Below are 17,870 nucleotides of genomic sequence, written 5' to 3' on the forward strand. Positions count from 1 at the left end.
GGGCAGTGAGTTTACCTGCCAAGTTGGCTTATAGAGAGAGAGAGAGAGAGAGACCACATCCAAGCAACAAAAGAGGTTCTCTGGGGGTGACTCTTAGGCACAATTTTAAGTAGACTTAGCCTCTCCTTTGCTGTAACAGGCTTCATAAGGGCAAATGCCAAGATCGAGGGCTCAGCCTACTAAATTGGTAGTCATCAATGTTTGCAAGAATATAAGGAATTCCCCAGGTGGGTAAATTTAATATTCCCAGTTTTTCCCCAGTCCCTCAAGGGGGCTTTTCAAATACTTCTTTATCCTGTGCCCAAATTATTCTGGGATGTATTGGGGTTTCACACTAACCTATACAAACAAACCAGATCTCACTTCCTATTCAAAGTTCCATGTAATTATGGTGTTTGAATAAACTGACCATACAAGTTTAATTATATAGTGTGATACATAAAATATAGATTTTCCACAAAATAAACATCTCTACTTTTGGTATCACACAGATGGTGAAGTTTGAAAATAGAGTCAATATCATCTGGTACCTTTAGTCTGATTTACCTTGGTCCTAACCAAGTCCATTTCATTCATATCTCTAACTGAAGTCTGATCTCTTTTTCAGCTTCTTTAATATTTGCTGTATGGGGTAATGTTGACATTCACAGATGCTGAACTCGGGCTCTGAGTCTCAGGTGTCACACAGAAACCTGAAGTTCCAGTGACCGACCAGGTTATACACAAGAGCTCAGCATCTCAGAATCTAGAAATAACCATTACAACTCAGAAATAGAGGTAACTGCTGTAAGAGCTTACAATCTAGGAACCCTTACAATAAGCATTCCCCTGGTAACCTGTGCTCTCAGATTCAATTCTGAGTTTGCATATTATAGTTAGTCCATATTAGTGAGGCGTTATAATGTCTTGTCTTTTCATTTCTGGCTTATTTCACACAATATACTGTCTTCCAGTCCATTTACCTCATTGCATGCCTGACAACTTCATTTCTTCTTGCAGCCACTCAGTATTCCATTGTATGTATACACCATGGTTCACCATTCCATTTGTAAGTCGATATACCTTTAGGCCACTTCCATCCATTGTGAACAGTGAATACTGCTGCTGTAACACCAGTGTGCAAATTTCCATCCATGTTCCTGCTTCCAGTTCTTCCAAGTATATAACCAATAACGGGGTTGCAGGACCTTATGGCAACCCCATACATAGTTCCTGTGGAACCACCACCCTGCCCTCCAGATGGGTTGCACCATTCTACTTTCCCACCAACAGTGATTAGGTACAGCCCTCTCTCCACATTTTCTCCAGCTCTTGTACCTACTCTGCTTATTTTTCAAACGTTTATTCCTAATGAAACAATTAGTGGTTCCTGGTATAATCACAAAGTTCACCACCACAATCTATATTTGGACATTTCCATTTCTTTTGCGAAAAAAAGAGGAAGAGGAGAAAGACAAAAGAAAAAAAAAAAAAAGAAAAAAATTATGAATAAAAAAAGAAAAAAGAAAATAAAATACCTTAAAAAGTTCAGACACCACTACCACCATCAAGAATCCCACATACCTCCCTCATATCCCCTTCTTATAGACATTTAGCTTTGGCATATTGCCTTTGTTGAAATTAGTGGAGGCATATTACAAGTTATTGTTAACTATAGATTCTAGTTTGCATTGATTATATTTTTCCCTCAATACCACCTCATTCTTAACACCTTGCAAAGTTGACATTCATTTGTTCTCCCTCATGTAACAGCATTCTTATATTTGTACATTTAGTCATCATCATTGTCCTCTCTAGTTTACACTAAGTTATACAGTCCCAGTATTTATCTTCTTTATTTCCTTCTGGTGTCCTACATATCCCTAGTCTTCCTCTTTCAACTATACTCACACTCATCTTTGTGCAGAGTACTTCCAATATTGTTCTACCATCACACAGTACTCTGCTATCTATTTCTGGATCTATGCAATCTATGCTGTTGAACATTCTATACTCCTTCAGCATCAAATGCCTGATCTCTAACCTCTTTCTATCTCCTGATAACTTGTATTCTCAACTTTAACTATCAAAGTTTCTTCATAAATGTTAGTTCATATTAGTGAGACCATACAGTGTTTGGCTTTTAGTTTCTGGCTAATTTTGTTCAAAATAACATCCTCAAGGTTCATCCACATTGTTCTATGCTTTGTGACTTTATTCTGTTTTACAGCTGCATAATATTTCATCATATGTATTTATCACAGTTTGATTATCCACTCGTTCATTAATGGACATTTGGGCTGTTTCCATCTCTTGGCAATTGTGAATAATTCTGCTATAAACATTGGTGTGCAAATGGCTGGTTCATGTCCTTGCTTTCAATTCCTCCAAATATGTCCCTAGCAATGGGGTTTCTGGATCATAAGGCAAAATTCTATGCTTAGCTTCCTGAGGAACTGTCACACTGCCTTCCAGAGTGGTTGCACCATTCTACATTCTCACCAACAGTGAATAAATGTGCCTCTTTCTGCATATTGTCTCCAGCACTTGTAATTTTCTGTTTTTTTTTTTATAATGGCCATTCTATTAGGTGTGAGATGATATCTCAATCTGGTTTTCATTTGCCTGTTCATAATAGCCAGTGAAATTGAGCATTTTTTCATATGTTTTTGAGCCATTTGTATTTCCTCTTCGGAAAAGTGTCTGTCCATGTATTTTGCCCATTTTTTAATTGAATTGTTTGTCTTTTTGATGTTGAATTGTAGGATCTCTTTATATATTCAGGATATTAAACCCTTATATGTGGTTGTATTAGTTAGGATTCTCTAGGGAAACAGAATCAACAAGAGATATCTATAAATATAAGATTTATGAAAGTGTCTCATGCAACTGTGGGTATGCACAAGTCCAAATTCCTTAGGACTGGCAGCAGACTGGCAACTCCAATGAAGATGTGCAATGAACTCCTCAGGCAGCAAACTAACAACTCCGATGAACGCATTTGATGAACTTCTCAGGCAACGAACTGGCAACTCTGATGAACTCCTCAGGAAATGCTTTGCTGGTCAGCTGAAGAAGAAGTGAAGGTCTTCTATCTGTCTCGCTTAAAAGTCTTCAACTGATTGGATAAAATCCAGCTGACTGCATTCTCTCATTATGGAAGATATGCCCTTCGTTGATGTTATCAGTCACAGCTGCAGCCAATTGATTGATGATTTAATAAATCAGCCACAAATGTCCTTGCAGTAACGGTTAGGCCAGTGCTTGCTTGACCAGACACCTGGACACCATCACCTGGCCACGTTGACATGTGAACCTAACCATCACAGTGGTATTGTCCAAATGTTGTCTCCCATTGTGTAGACTGCCTTTTTACTTTTTGCTTTTTTGGAAAAGTCCTTTGATGCACAAAAGTGTTCAGTTTTGAAGTGATCCCATTTATCTATTTCTTCATTGCTCATGTTTTGGGTATAAGGTCTAGGAAACCATCTCCTGTCATAAGATCTTTAAGGTATTTCCCTACATTTTCTTCTAAAAGTTTTATGGTATTAGCTCTTATGTTTAGGTCTTTGATCCATTTCATTTAAATTTTTGTATAAGGTGTGAAATGGGAATCCTGTTTCCTTCTTTTGGATATGTTTTGCCCACTGTTTAATTGGGTTGTTTGTCTTTTTATTGTTGAGTTGTAGGATTTCTTCATGTGTCATGGATATGAAACCCTTATCAGATATGTGATTTCCAAATATTTTCTCCCATTAAATAGGCTGCCTTTCACCCTCTTTAAAAAGTCCTTTGAAGCACAAAAGTTTTCAGTTTTGAGGAGGTCCCATTTATCTTTTTTTTCCTTTTGTTTTCTTTTGTGCTTTGGGTGTTAGGTCTAAGAAACCACCTCCTACCACAAGATTTGCAGATGTTTCCCTACATTTTCTTCTAGGAGTTTTATGGTTCTGGCCTTTATATTTAGGCCTTTGGTGCATTTTTGAGTTAATGTTTATATGAAGTATAAGATAGGAGTCCTCTTTCATTCTTTTGGATACGGATACCAGTTCTCCCAGCACTATTTATTGAAGAGACTGCTCTGTCCCAGTTGGATGGCCTTGGCAGCCTTGTAAAAAATCAGTTGACCAGATGTGAGGGTCGACTTCTGAACTTTCAATTCCATTGGTCAATATGTCTATCATTATGCCAATACCATGTTGTTTTTATCACTGTAACTTTGTATATACCTTGAAGTCAGGAAGTGAGAGTTCTTTAGCTTCATTTTTCTTTTTCAAGATGTTTTTGGCTGTTTGGGGCCCTTTATGGTTTGTTCCAAATAAATTTGGCAATTGGCTTTTCCAGTTCTGTAAAGTAGGCTGTTGGAAATTTGATTGGGATTGCACTGAATCTGTAAATCAAGTTTGGTAGAAATGACATATTAACAGTATTTAGTCTTCCAATCCATGAATATGGAATTTTATTCCATTTATTCAGGTCTTTGATTTCTTTTAGTCATGTTTTGTGATTTTTTTCTGGATTCGGGTTCTTTATACCCCTGGTTAAGTTTATTTGTGGTTGTTTGATTATTTCAGTTGGTATTATTAATGGATTTTTTTTTCCTGGTTGCTTCCTCCGATTGCTCATTACTAGTGTATAGAAACACTTGATTTTTGCATGTTAATCTGTTAATATTGTATCCTGTCACTTCACTGAACTCATTTATTAGGTCTAGTAGCTTTTCTGCAGATTTTAATGGGTTTTCTACATATAGGATCATTTCATTTGCAAACAGTGAAAGTTTTACTTCTTTCTTTCCAAATTGAATGCCTTTTATTTCTTTTTTTGCCTAATTGCTCTAGCTAGACCTTCCAGTGCAATGTTGAATAACAGTGGGGACAGTGGGCATCCTAGTTGTATTCCTGATCTCAGTGGGAAAGCTTTAAGACTTTCACCATTGAGTATGATGTCAGCTGTGAGTTTTTCATAGATGCCCTTTATCACAGTGAGAATGTTTCCTCCTATTCCTATCTTTCAGAATGTTTTTATGAAGAAGGGATGCTGAATTTTGTCAGATGTCTTGTGCATCAATCAAGATGATCATGTGTTTTTCCCCTCTTCAATTTGTTATTGTGATGTATTACGTTGATTTTCTTGTATCAAACCTCCCTTGCTTACCTGGGATGAAACTCACTTGATCATGGTGTACAATTCTTTTAATGCGCAGTTGGATTCGATTTGCAAGTATTTTGTTGAGGACTTCTGCATCTATATTCATTAGAGAGATTGGTCTGTAATTTTCCTAGTATCTTTATGTGGTTTTGGTATGAGGGTGATGTTGGCTTCTTAGAATGATTTAGGTAGTTTTCCCTCCTCTTCAATTTTTGGAACAGTTTGAGCAAGGGTGGTATTAATTATTCTTGGAATGACTGGTAGAATTCTCCTGAGAAGCCTTCTGGTCCTGGGTTTTTGTTGAGAGGTTGATGATGACTGTTTCAATTCTTCTTTATGTTTACCCAATGCCTTAATATCCTTTATCTCTTTAGCCATCTCACTGAATTTGTTTAGGTTTGTTTGAACATCTTTAATTAGTTCCAGAGTCTGTATCTCCTCTGACTTTTTTATTTGCTCCTTTGACTGGGCTATATCTTCTATTTATTAATATGGCTTCTTATTTTTTTCTCATGTCTGGGCATCAGATTATCTTGGAGAGTTTATTCTGAAGACCGGATTGTCTTTCTTGCCAAAACTTTTGTTTTTGATAGGTTTGTGTAAATGCTGTTCTTGGCACTTGGCTCATCAGTATTTCCCAACTAGGGCAAGGCCAGGGACCCATGAAGGGGGTGCACACAAGTTCCACAGGGCCAGAGGAAGAAGGCCAGGTAAGGAAGCCAAAAGACCTTTAATTCTGCTCCCCAATGGCGTAGTTCGTCCAGCCTGGTGAGGTGGGTGAAGACCCCTGCTGGTCCCAGCAGTCTAACTTTGCAGGCCAAAAGCTGGTACAGTGCTAGATCATGTCCCTCCCTGCTCTTGGGGGAGTGGACCTCTGCTGCCCTTTCAGTCTGGAGCTGCCCACCCACCAGAGTCTGGAGAATTTGATGTTTTCTGCTGTAAGAGTGGGGGACTGGCACCAGGATCTGGGGCCAAGGGGTTTTATCATCTCTCACCATAACTTCTCTGTCTCTTCACCTCACACTTGCCTATGTATCGCAGAGCACTCTCCCTGATTTCCAGAGCCCCAGATCTGTTGTTGCAGGTTGTTTCTGTCTGACCCTTAGTTGCTTTTTCTGGGAGAGAAGTGAGCCCAGCTTCTCCCTAATCAGCCTTCATTGATCTGCTCAATAATGATCATTTGAGCCTTTTCTCCTCCATTATTAGATCACATCAAAGGTCATGTATTCTATTTAATTGCCATTATCTCTTTAGTTTTTTGTCTCTTTTTTAATTGTGGAAATATATATACAACATAAATCTTACCATTCCAACCCCTCTCAAGCATACCCTTTAATGAGATGAATACCATTCACAATGTTGCGGTACCCTCACCATCACCTGTTATTAAAACTTTCCCTTAATCCCTACACTCATTCTGCACTAACTCCCCTTTGACCCTGCCCCCCGCCTTGGTAACCTGCCCCCCCACTTCTGTCTCAATGAGTTTGCATATTCTGATATTTTATTTATGATTATCATGTGATTTAAATGTAACATGCTAAATCTAAAATAATCTGGTTTAGTTTGTTACCAAATTAACTTCAATTGCATATATACACTATATTCCTATAGCCCTCCATTCCTCCACCATTATGTAGTTCTTGTCACAAATTAAGTATGTATATGAGTCCAAAATCATTGATTTATCATTACATTTTATGCAATTGCCTCTTAGATCCTGTAGGAAGTAAAAAATGGAGTTACAAATCAAAAAATAATGTCACTGGTATTTATATTTACCTATATCATTATCTTTAACGGATATCTTTATTTCTTCACATGGCTTCAGTCAACTGGCTAGTGTCCTTTCCTTTCAACCTGCAAAACTCCCTTTAGCATTTCTTGTAGGGCCAATCTAGTGGTGCCAAACTCCCTCAGCTTGTGTTTATTTGGCAATGTCTTAATCCTTCCCTCGTTAAAAAAGAAGTTTCGTTGGATACAGAATTCTTGGTTTTCATTTTTTTTCAGCACTTTGTCATCCCACTGCCTTCTTGTCATCATGCATTTGGTTGAGAAATCAGCTGATAATCTTTTTGAGGCTCCCTTGTACATGACATGTTGCCCCTCTCTTGTGGCTTTCAGAATTTGGCAGTTTAGTTATAATAAATTTTGCAGTTGGGTCTATTTGGGTTCATCCTGTTTGAAGTTTGTTGAGTATCTTAGATGTGCATATTCATGTCTCTCATTAAATTTGGGAAATTTTCAGACATTATTTCTTTAAATATTCTCTTTGTCTCTTTCTCCATTTCTTTTCCTTCTGGGATTCCTACAGTATGTATATTAGTATGCTTGACAATGTCCTTCAGGTTCCTCAGACTCTGTTAACATTTTTTCATCCTTTGTTCTTTCTGCTTCTCAGACTGTATGATTTCAATTGTCTTATCTTCTAGTTCAATGTTTCTTTTTTCTGCAAGCTCCATATCTGCTGTTGAGCTGCTCTAGGGAATTTATGCTTTCTGTTCCTGTAATCTTCAGTGCTGCTTGGTTCCTTTTCACCACCATGCAGATTGGGCCAGATAGACATGTTTCCAGTATATGAATGGGGGTTACTCTTCTCCCACCTGAAGCAGGACCCGGATCCCATTGGGAACATGGGCCAGCTCCAAGCTGAGCCAGTAAGAGATTGGAGAAGGGGCCAACAAGAGTGCCATGAGATCTTATCACTTTTAGTGGCCTTTTTTTGAATCAGTGCTCACCCTGTTACTGCAGTCCTTTAACTGTTTTCTGGGGCTTTGAGAAAGATGTTTCTGCCATTTCTTGCTGGTTGTTTATAGCTTCTGTGGGAGGATGGATCTATGAAGCTTCTCACTCCACCATCTTATGCCTAAGATTTCAGTCTGTTCCACTCTAGTCTATCCTTAAATGTACCGGTGTAAAGGATTTTATGATGCCCCTTTCCTATTTGGCTTAACTCAGTCCACTAGGAAATAGAGCCTGCAGCAAAAGCTTATATGATAACATTTTATCAGAGGGGACAAGTCAGAGAAATAATAATAAATTAAAAAAGAGGAACAAGGGAGGAAGCAGGTGAGAGAGGTAACACAGGAGATGTATTACTGAGTCATATATTCTCAGTTAACAAAGCTAATGGTATTAGACATGGGGTATCTTCATGGTGTAAAACTGCTGCAACTTGGAACATCCCACCAAGAGGAAGGAAGAACAAGGAGTTTATCTGCTGGACCCGTACTATCTCCTGTCTATTATTGGTCAATATATGATTCATGGGGGCTTAACTTTTCTATACACAGAATACAGGTCTATGTTCTTTCTAGGCAATTGCTAGAGAAGCAGAACAGAATCTTCACAAATCCAATTCAGTCACAATGCAGGCATGGAGGTCTCTCTTTGACAATTAGTGTCATATGCAGAGTGTTCTCATTAGTCTCGAGGTGGGTGAACACCTTATATTTTGACTGGCCACTCACAGAGCAGGATTTCCCAGAGACTGAGGAAGAAGCCACAAGGCTTTATATGACATAACTTCAGAAGTCACGAGGAATCGCTTCATTGCCCTATGTTGTTCAAAATGAGTCACAAGGCAAGCCCACATTTAAGACGAGATGCACAAGGGTGTGAAAGGACTCAATACATGTAGTCTAAACGTTGACTAAATACTTTTAACAAAATATAAGAACTGTCTTACTAGACGCACAGAATCTCTAATAAAAAAAATAGCCTCTTTCTAACTGAGTGTGGTATAAGTTGGGCTTTCATGTACATTATCTGAATGAATGTTTACAACAATCAGAGGATACATATTTATCCCTATTTTTACTCTAGGGCAAACCTCACACAGGTTAAATAATTTGCCCCAAATCACAAAGTGCTAGTGCTGGAGATGGAGATCCATCCTGATGAATCCCAAGTATCATGTATTTTAACTGAATTATAAAGGCTTTTGGAATGTCATGGGCATAAATATACACAGGGAAGATCCTGCATTGCCTTTGTCTCATTGGCCAGTTTATGTGAAAAAAAATTTGACATTTTTCTGTGAAGTAAATGGGTGTTTTACTTAGGAAAGACAGTTACATGGTAGTTCTATATTTTGTACTTTCTCAATGTTTTGTATTACAAATGTTCTTAGATTGTTTTATGTGTATGTTTTAAATCCCCCAGGTAGATTATAAATTCTTCTAAGATAGAGACTATGTTTTCTGTTTGTCCCAACTTGCATCACCTAGTTCAATTTTCTACACATGGTAAGGTATTTATCACATTTTGCTGTCAAACCAAATTTATCTTTTCATCTGATTAGGAAAATAAGGTTTTCCCCTAATCATTTAATGCCATTGCATCTAGTTATAGCAAAAAATTATTATTCTGATTAACCATTTGCAAAGAAGTAATTCTCAGGTGGTTATAAGTAGGGAAAGGTCCTGGGGAAAACTACAATTATAAGCAGCTGCAGAATGAATTACATGTAATTATAGTTGATTCCTGTAAATAATTCTTTCTGTAAATTTCCATTCCAGAAGGATTTATTGCTTGGTAACAAAGTCTATTTTGAATTAAAAAATACATTTTCCTAAATTTGTGTAAATAAAATTACATTTATCAAAAAGAAGATGGTAAAAGTAAAAAAGGATCAAAGGAGAGAATGTTTCCATTTCTAGGTGCATTTTTACAGAGTGTGATTCCTTAGTTAAAAAACAAAAACACGTTTGTTTTTTCCTTTAGCCTATCTGTAGATTAAGTGGAAATGAAATACAACCCCCCTCCAAAAAGAAGAATGTGACATACTATGTTCTATAGTACTTGTCAGCAAAATAATTCTATTTCAGCAACATAATAAGCATGTATGACAGATGGCATCTGATGTGTCACCAAGGCACTGTTGAATACATTAATATGACTCAAATTTTTGTTGTTGTTTAGAGGGAATGACTGCTAGGTATTTCCTTTTCTATTAATAATTTTGCTGTTATATTTTCATTACATTATATATCTTTTCCTATCAAATATGGGACAATATGTGAATTATTCATTATATATATATATATATATTCTACCATAAATGACAAGAGAAGAGTTGATATATTATTTAAATCAGTCTGACATATCAATGTGGCTTCTCTGATTTTAAAATTGCAAACTAAAATGCAAAAAAAAATAGCATATGTTGAATGGTACTTATAAATGGAAAGAGTGTCTGCATTTCTGAATTATAACAAAAAATTAGAAGGATAGTTTATGATTTTCTACCCTTTTCTTGCAAGGAGAGTTCCTCTTCTTCTGAATTATAGCTTTGTTTTTCCACATAGCATCTATTCCCTATGCTGTACATGACCATGACATTAATCTAATGTGAAATAATTTGTATTGTTTAGAGAAAAACTGATATGCATATCTTTGTTTGACATTTAACATTTCTAAATCCCACTATTCTCTGGTGTAAGACAAACTCCATATTTTTCTTCAAAAATTTGAGGTAAATTAGATAGATACTTTTAATTTTTTAACCAAAACTTGTATTTAAGAGTTTTTAAATCCACAAATGTAACTTTTCTTTCTGAATTTAATCACCATTAATTTGATTGCACATATAAGAGCAAATACAGCACATAGTTCCCCCAAAATAATTTTTGTTTGTTATGTATAAAATCTTACTCATAAACCAGGCAAATGAACAAAACAAAGGGAGAAATACGTTAAAACACACAGCGAATCATTTTCACCTCTATACAGGGCCCTTTATTTTGTGTCAAATATCACGCAAAAATAATTCACCTCTTAGAATATTAAGCAAAAACACTCTAATGTACTTCGGCACAAAATAATCTAATTTCCATAAAATGTCTGCAGGGTTTTGCACATCAAGATATCTCTCACTAAAAATGTTTATTGAAATAGGTCATTATGTGTATTCCTAATAGACAGCAATTGCTTGTTTAAAAACAGCTTTTGTATTAATAGTTGTGAATAAACACTAATTTATCAAACATTTAAAATACAAGCAATACATATGTTTATACTATATTAGTGACACACTTCTTGCACACATACAGTGTTTCTGAAATCTGATTAGAAAAGATATTTACAAAAAAGTGAAACATTTAATTTATTCCTGTTGTAATAGTAGGTGATATAGGATGTATCAGAATCTGTAAAATGCAATTTTTTGAATAATGGAATAAAATACAAATGAAATGGTTGAAACAGTGTCTAGTAGTATAGTACATAATCATGTATTTAGTTCTTATGTAATGTACAACAATATTTATATATATAGTTCTTCTTTTAAGATAAAACATCTAGCTAGTCTATATTCCATTCCAGTAAAAGTGAAGGAAATGTAAAACATCTATCCAATTATTTCAGTTAATATACAAGCATTAGGCATTCAGATTCCTAATTAAGAGACAACATGCCCTGTCAGGCATCTGCATGGGCTATTGAACATTGCCTAGATTGTTCCATAATTATCCTAGCTTAATAGTTCTAAAAACACAGGCTGCTTCTCATTTAAGAAGGTGCAGCCCACAGAACATGTTCTGGTTCTATGTATTCATGCTCAAAGTTTTTATTGGAACATGGTTTAATTAATCCTTGAACAGAGGGCACCACCAGTGAAAGTTGTTCAAACATTCTTTATTGAAGAGGAATCATTGCTTGTAGGCAGAAATAAATGTGCATTCATTGTAAGATTTTTATTTTTATATACTCTCCTTACTCCAACTCCCATATATCCTAGAATAGCAGGTAACTTAGCTTAATTTTACTTTTATACTTCTGCAAGATATACAAGAAATGGCATTCACTTTTAAAATATAATATTACTTAGAACATTTCATGTTTCATGTAAAAAATAATTTACTGGAGTCTCATGTTAAAAAGTAATATTTTTAACCATTGGTTGTTAGTACAGCTCATATAGAGCATGAGTAACTCCTTTTCAGTTAAAAAAAAATAGTGGGATTACATAGATAGGGTGACATAGAAGTCATTATTTATGTTTTTTTATCTAACTTAAATATCCAGTAGAATAGAGTATAAGAACATTGAATAAGTGAGTAGCTCTAGACATTAGGGAAATATCTTTCAAAACGAAGAAAATAGTATATGTTTCAATAAGTAAATAAATGAAATCAGTTAATATTCTTTTTAATGGTAAAGGCAGTCAAACAATGTAGGTTTGATGAATAGATGTACACAGATCTGAATGGCCATAGAGGTATAAGAATTATGTATATATCAATATTATATACTCTTCAAGTGTCTGCATTAAGCAAAGTAGTATAAGGGGCAAAAAGGAATGAATGTGATCTCTTAACCAGTGTGCAATTAAAAAAATAAAAAGATTTGACATGTTAGTGACAATGAAGTGTGTTCAAGGAGGAGAGTGAGACCAAGAGGAAGAGTGAGAGAGTAAGAGAGAAATAGAGAAAGAGTACAGCAGGAAGAGATCAAAGATGATTCTGCGGTGTGGTGGCACATGGGTGATTAATAATAGTTGAATGTTATCTGCAAAAGATTAGCTTTATAGCACCGTAATTTAAAATTTCATAGCTTGGAACGGTAGGAAGTTAGGTTATAACTCGTATAACTTGAGTTTAGTAGTAAAGATAGTATAATATTTCTTTACTACTTAATGGTAAGGTTTATCTAATGATAGTGATTATTGATATAAGGTTCATTTATTCTTTCAACTCTAAAATCCATTCCTATATTTTTTCTTGCCTAATGCAGAGTGGTCTCTGTAATCATTTTAACACCTTTATTATAATAATTACTCAATTTCATCAAATAAATCAGGCATAATTTGTATCGTCTTAACTTATGCAGATATAACTTGAACAGTAGATATGATTGTTTCCCATCTACTGGTGTGGAGCAAGTTGCTATACGGTTTGTTATAGGCACCTAGGCATAGGCACAGTAGACTTTCAGCAAATGACTGCTTTACTTACACAGCACAGAGTCCGAAAGATCAGAAACCAGTCCCCAAGGAAGGCCAACTGCTTGGGTCTGGGTCGGTAGCCCCCACTCCCCTATTTGCAACAGAGATGAGGGGCACTTGTGCTGCCAATGAACAAAAAGCATTCATCAAGCAAACTTTGTGCCTTGGAAAGCATTTGTGGCTGGTTGACATTTAACTTCTCCCCCATGCTGATGGAAATGTACTGAACACCTGCACACACAAGCAAGGAAGGAAACATACAAAACACCTGCATGCAAATAAGCAAAAACTGAAACATACTGAGCACAGCCTGCAAACAATCAAGAGTGGAAAAGGAGGGGAGTAGACGAGGGCAGTTCCCCAGAAACTGTTTCTCTCTAATGGTCCTGCACTCTAGAATGAACACTCAGTGAGAAAATGCTAGAACCTTATCATTTTTTTTTAAACTTTTAATGTGGTAACATATATTACACAAAATTTCCCATATTGAACACTTTTATGCATACAATTCACTGGTATCAATTATATTCACAATGTTGTTCCACCATGACCACCATCCATTTCCAAACTTTTTCATCATCCCCAAAAGAAATACTTTATCCCTTAATCAGTAATTCCACACTTCTCCACCAGCCTCCTGTAATGTGTAATCTTCTTTCTGTCTCAATGATTTTGCTTTTTCTAGGTATTTAATACAAGTTAAATCATACAATATTTATCTTTTTGTGTATGGCTTCCTTCACTTAATGTGATTTCTTCAAGGTTCATCCATGTTGTAAGATATATCAGACCTTTATCTCTTTGTCTGGCTGAATAATATTTAACTGTATATATGTACCATATATTGTTTATCCATTTATCTGTTGACGGACATGGGTTGCTTCACTTTCTGACTATAGTGAACAATTCTGCTATGAACATTTGTATACATATATGTATTTGAGTCCCTTTTTTCAGTTCTTTGGGGTTTATACCTAGGGGTGAAATTCACAGGTCATATGGTAAATTTATGTTTAACTTTCTGAAGAACCTCCAAACTTCCACAGCAGCTGTACCATTTTACATTCCTATCAATAATGTACAAGGATTCTTATTTCTCCATATCCCAGCCAACAGTTGTTATTTTCTGTTTCTTTTATTTTTTCAGTAATAGTCATCCAAGTGGGTGTAATGTGGTATTTCATTGTTGTTCTGATTTGCATTCCCCTAATGGCTAATGATGTTGATCATGTTTTCATGTGTTTATTGGCCATTTTTAATTGGGATGCTTATCTTTTTGTTGTTGAGTTGTAGGAATACTTTATATATTATAGAAAATATATCCATAGTAGACATATGATTTCCAAATATTTTCTCCCATTCTGTAGGTTTTCTTTACACTTTCTTGCCATCATCCTTTGATGCACAAAAGATTTTCATTTTGATGAAGTCCAATTTGTCTATTTTTTCCTTCTGTTGCTCATGCTTTTAGTGTCATATCTAAGAATCTCTATTGCTTAATAAAACATCCAGAAGATTTCCCCTATGTTTTCCTTTAATAATATTATGGTTTTAGTGCTTAATCATTCTTTTGCGTATGAATATCCAGTTTTCCCAGCACCGTTTTTTTTGAAGAGACTATTCTTCCTCCACTGAGTGGACTTAGCAACCTTTACAAAAATCCATTTGCCAGATATATAGGTTTATTTCTGAACTCTCGATTCTATTCCATTGGTCTATATGCCAGTCTCACACTGTTTTGATTAATGTAACTTTATAGTAAGCTTTGAAATAGGCAAGTGTGAGTCTTCCAACTTCATTCTTCTTCAAGATGGTTTTGGCTATTTGGGGCCCCTTGACCTTCCATATGAATTTGATGATTGGCTTTTATATTTTGAAAAACAAACAAACAAACAGTGCTGCTGGAATTTTGATCAGGATTGTGTTGAATGTATAAATTGCTTTTGGTAGTACTGATATCCTAATAGAACCTTAGTTTTAACAACTCTTTCAGAAGTAAACGGAAGCAATTTCAATTACTTCTCAAAAATTGCCCAAATACATGGCAAAAGAGATGAGATTTTCAGACTAGTAGCATGAGGAGCTTTTGTGAATCTGTTCCCCAGGAAACAAACTTAAGTGGTGAAAATTATTTATTTATTTATTTATTTTTAATCTTCATTTTATTGAGATATATTCACATACCACGCAGTCATACAAAACAAATCGTACTTTCGATTGTTCACAGTACCATTACATAGTTGTACACTCATCACCTAAATCAATCCCTGACACCTTCATTAGCACACACACAAAAATAACAAGAATAATAATTAAAGTGAAAAAGAGCAATTGAAGTAAAAAAGAACACTGGGTACCTTTGTCTGTTTGTTTGTTTCCTTCCCCTGTTTTTCTACTCATCCATCCATAAACTAGACAAAGTGGAGTGTGGACCTTATGGCTTTCCCAATCCCATTGTCACCCCTCATAAGCTACATTTTTATACAACTGTCTTCGAGATTCATGGGTTCTGGGTTGTAGTTTGATAGCTTCAGGTATCCACCACCAGCTACCCCAATTCTTTAGAACCTAAAAAGGGTTGTCTAAAGTGTGCTTAAGAGTGCCCACCAGAGTGACCTCTCGGCTCCTTTTGGAATCTCTCTGCCACTGAAGCTTATTTCATTTCCTTTCACATCCCCCTTTTGGTCAAGAAGATGTTCTCCATCCCATGATGCCAGGTCTACATTCCTCCCCGGGAGTCATATTCCACATTGCCAGGGAAATTCACTCCCCTGGGTGTCTGATCCCACGTAGGGGGGAGGGCAGTGATTTCACCTTTCAAGTTGTCTTAGCTAGAGAGAGAGGGCCACATCTGAGCAACAAAGAGGCATTCGGGAGGAGGCTCTTAGGCACAATTATAGGGAGGCCTAGCCTCTCCTTTGCAGCAACCGTCTTCCCAAGGGTAAAACCTATGGTAGAGGGCTCAACCCATCAAACCACCAGTCCCCTATGTCTGTGGTCATGTTAGCAACCATCGAGGTGGGGTAGGCCAATACCCCTGCATTCTCCACAGGCTCCTCAAGAGGGCACTACATATTTTTTTTCCTTGTTTTTCTTTTTTTTTTCTTAACTTTCCTTTCTTTTTTAAATCAACTGTATGAAAAAAAATTTAAAAAAAAAAGCATACAATAAAAGAACATTTCAAAGAGACCATAACAAGGGAGTAAGAAAACGACAACTAACCTAAGATAACTGCTTTACTTCCAACGTGTTCCTACTTTACCCCAAGAAAGTTACCTAATATAGCAACATTTCTGTGAACTTGTTCCTACTATATCCATCAGAAATTAACAGACCATAGTGATTCCTGGGCATCCCCAGAACGTTAAATAGCTTATCTGTTCTTCATGGATTATTGTTCCCTCTTCCTTAATTGCTCTCTATTGCTAGTTCCCCTACATTCCACATTATAAACCATTTGTTTTACATTTTTCAAAGTTCACATTAGTGGTAGCATATAATATTTCTCTTTTTTTGCCTGGCTTATTTCGCTCAGCATTATGTCTTTAGGGTTCATCCATGTTGTCATATGTTTCACGAGATTGTTCCTTCTTACTGCCGTGTAGTATTCCATTGTGTGTATATACCACATTTTATTTTTCCACTCATCGGTTGAAGTACATTTGGGTTGTTTCCATCTCTTGGCAATTGTGAATAATGCTGCTATGAACATTGGTGTGCAGATATCTGTTCGTGTCACTGCTTTCCAGTCTTCCGGGTATATACCGAGAAGTGCAATCGCTGGATCGAATGGTAACTCTATATCTAGTTTTCTAAGGAACAGCCAGACTGACTTCCAGAGTGGCTGAACCATTATACAGTCCCACCAACAATGAATAAGAGTTCCAATTTCTCCACATCCCCTCCAGCATTTGTAGTTTCCTGTTTGTTTAATGGCATCCATTCTAATCGGTGTTAGATGGTATCTCATTGAGGTCTTAATTTGCATCTCTCTAATAGCTAGTGAAGCTGAACATTTTTTCATGTGTTTCTTGGCCATTTGTATTTCCTCTTCAGAGAACTGTCTTTTCATATCTTTTGCCCATTTTATAATTGGGCTGTCTGTACAATCATCATTGAGTTGTAGGATTTCTTTATATATGCAAGATATCAGTCTTTTATCAGATACATGGTTTCCAAAAATTTTTTCCCATTGAGTTGGCTGCCTCTTTACCTTTTTGAGAAATTCCTTTGAGGTGCAGAAACTTCTAAGCTTGAGGAGTTCCCATTTTTCTATTTTTTCTTTTGTTGCTTGTGCTTTGGGTGTAAAGTCTAGGAAGTGGCCACCTAATACAAGGTCTTGAAGATGTTTTCCTACATTATCTTCTAGGAGTTTTATGGTACTTTCTTTTATATTGAGATCTTTCATCCATTTTGAGTTTATTTTTGTGTAGGGGGTGAGGTAGGGGTCCTCTTTCATTCTTTTGGATATGGATATCCAACTCTCCCAGCTCCATTTCTTGAAAAGACCATTATGACTCAGTTCAGTGACTTCGGGGGCCTTATCAAAGATCAGTCGGCCATAGATCTGAGGGTCTATCTCTGAATTCTCAATTTGATTCCATTGATCTATATGTCTATCTTTGTGCCAGTACCATGATGTTTTGACAACTGTGGCTTTATAATAAGCTTCAAAGTCAGGGAGTGTAAGTCCTCCCACTTCGTTTTTCTTTTTTAGAGTGTCTTTAGCAATTTGAGGCATCTTCCCTTTCCAAATAAATTTGATAACTAGCTTTTCCAAGTCTGCAAAGTAGGTTGT

Source organism: Choloepus didactylus, chromosome 8 (assembly GCF_015220235.1).
Source record: "Choloepus didactylus isolate mChoDid1 chromosome 8, mChoDid1.pri, whole genome shotgun sequence".
NCBI classification, from domain to species: Eukaryota; Metazoa; Chordata; class Mammalia; order Pilosa; family Megalonychidae; genus Choloepus; species Choloepus didactylus.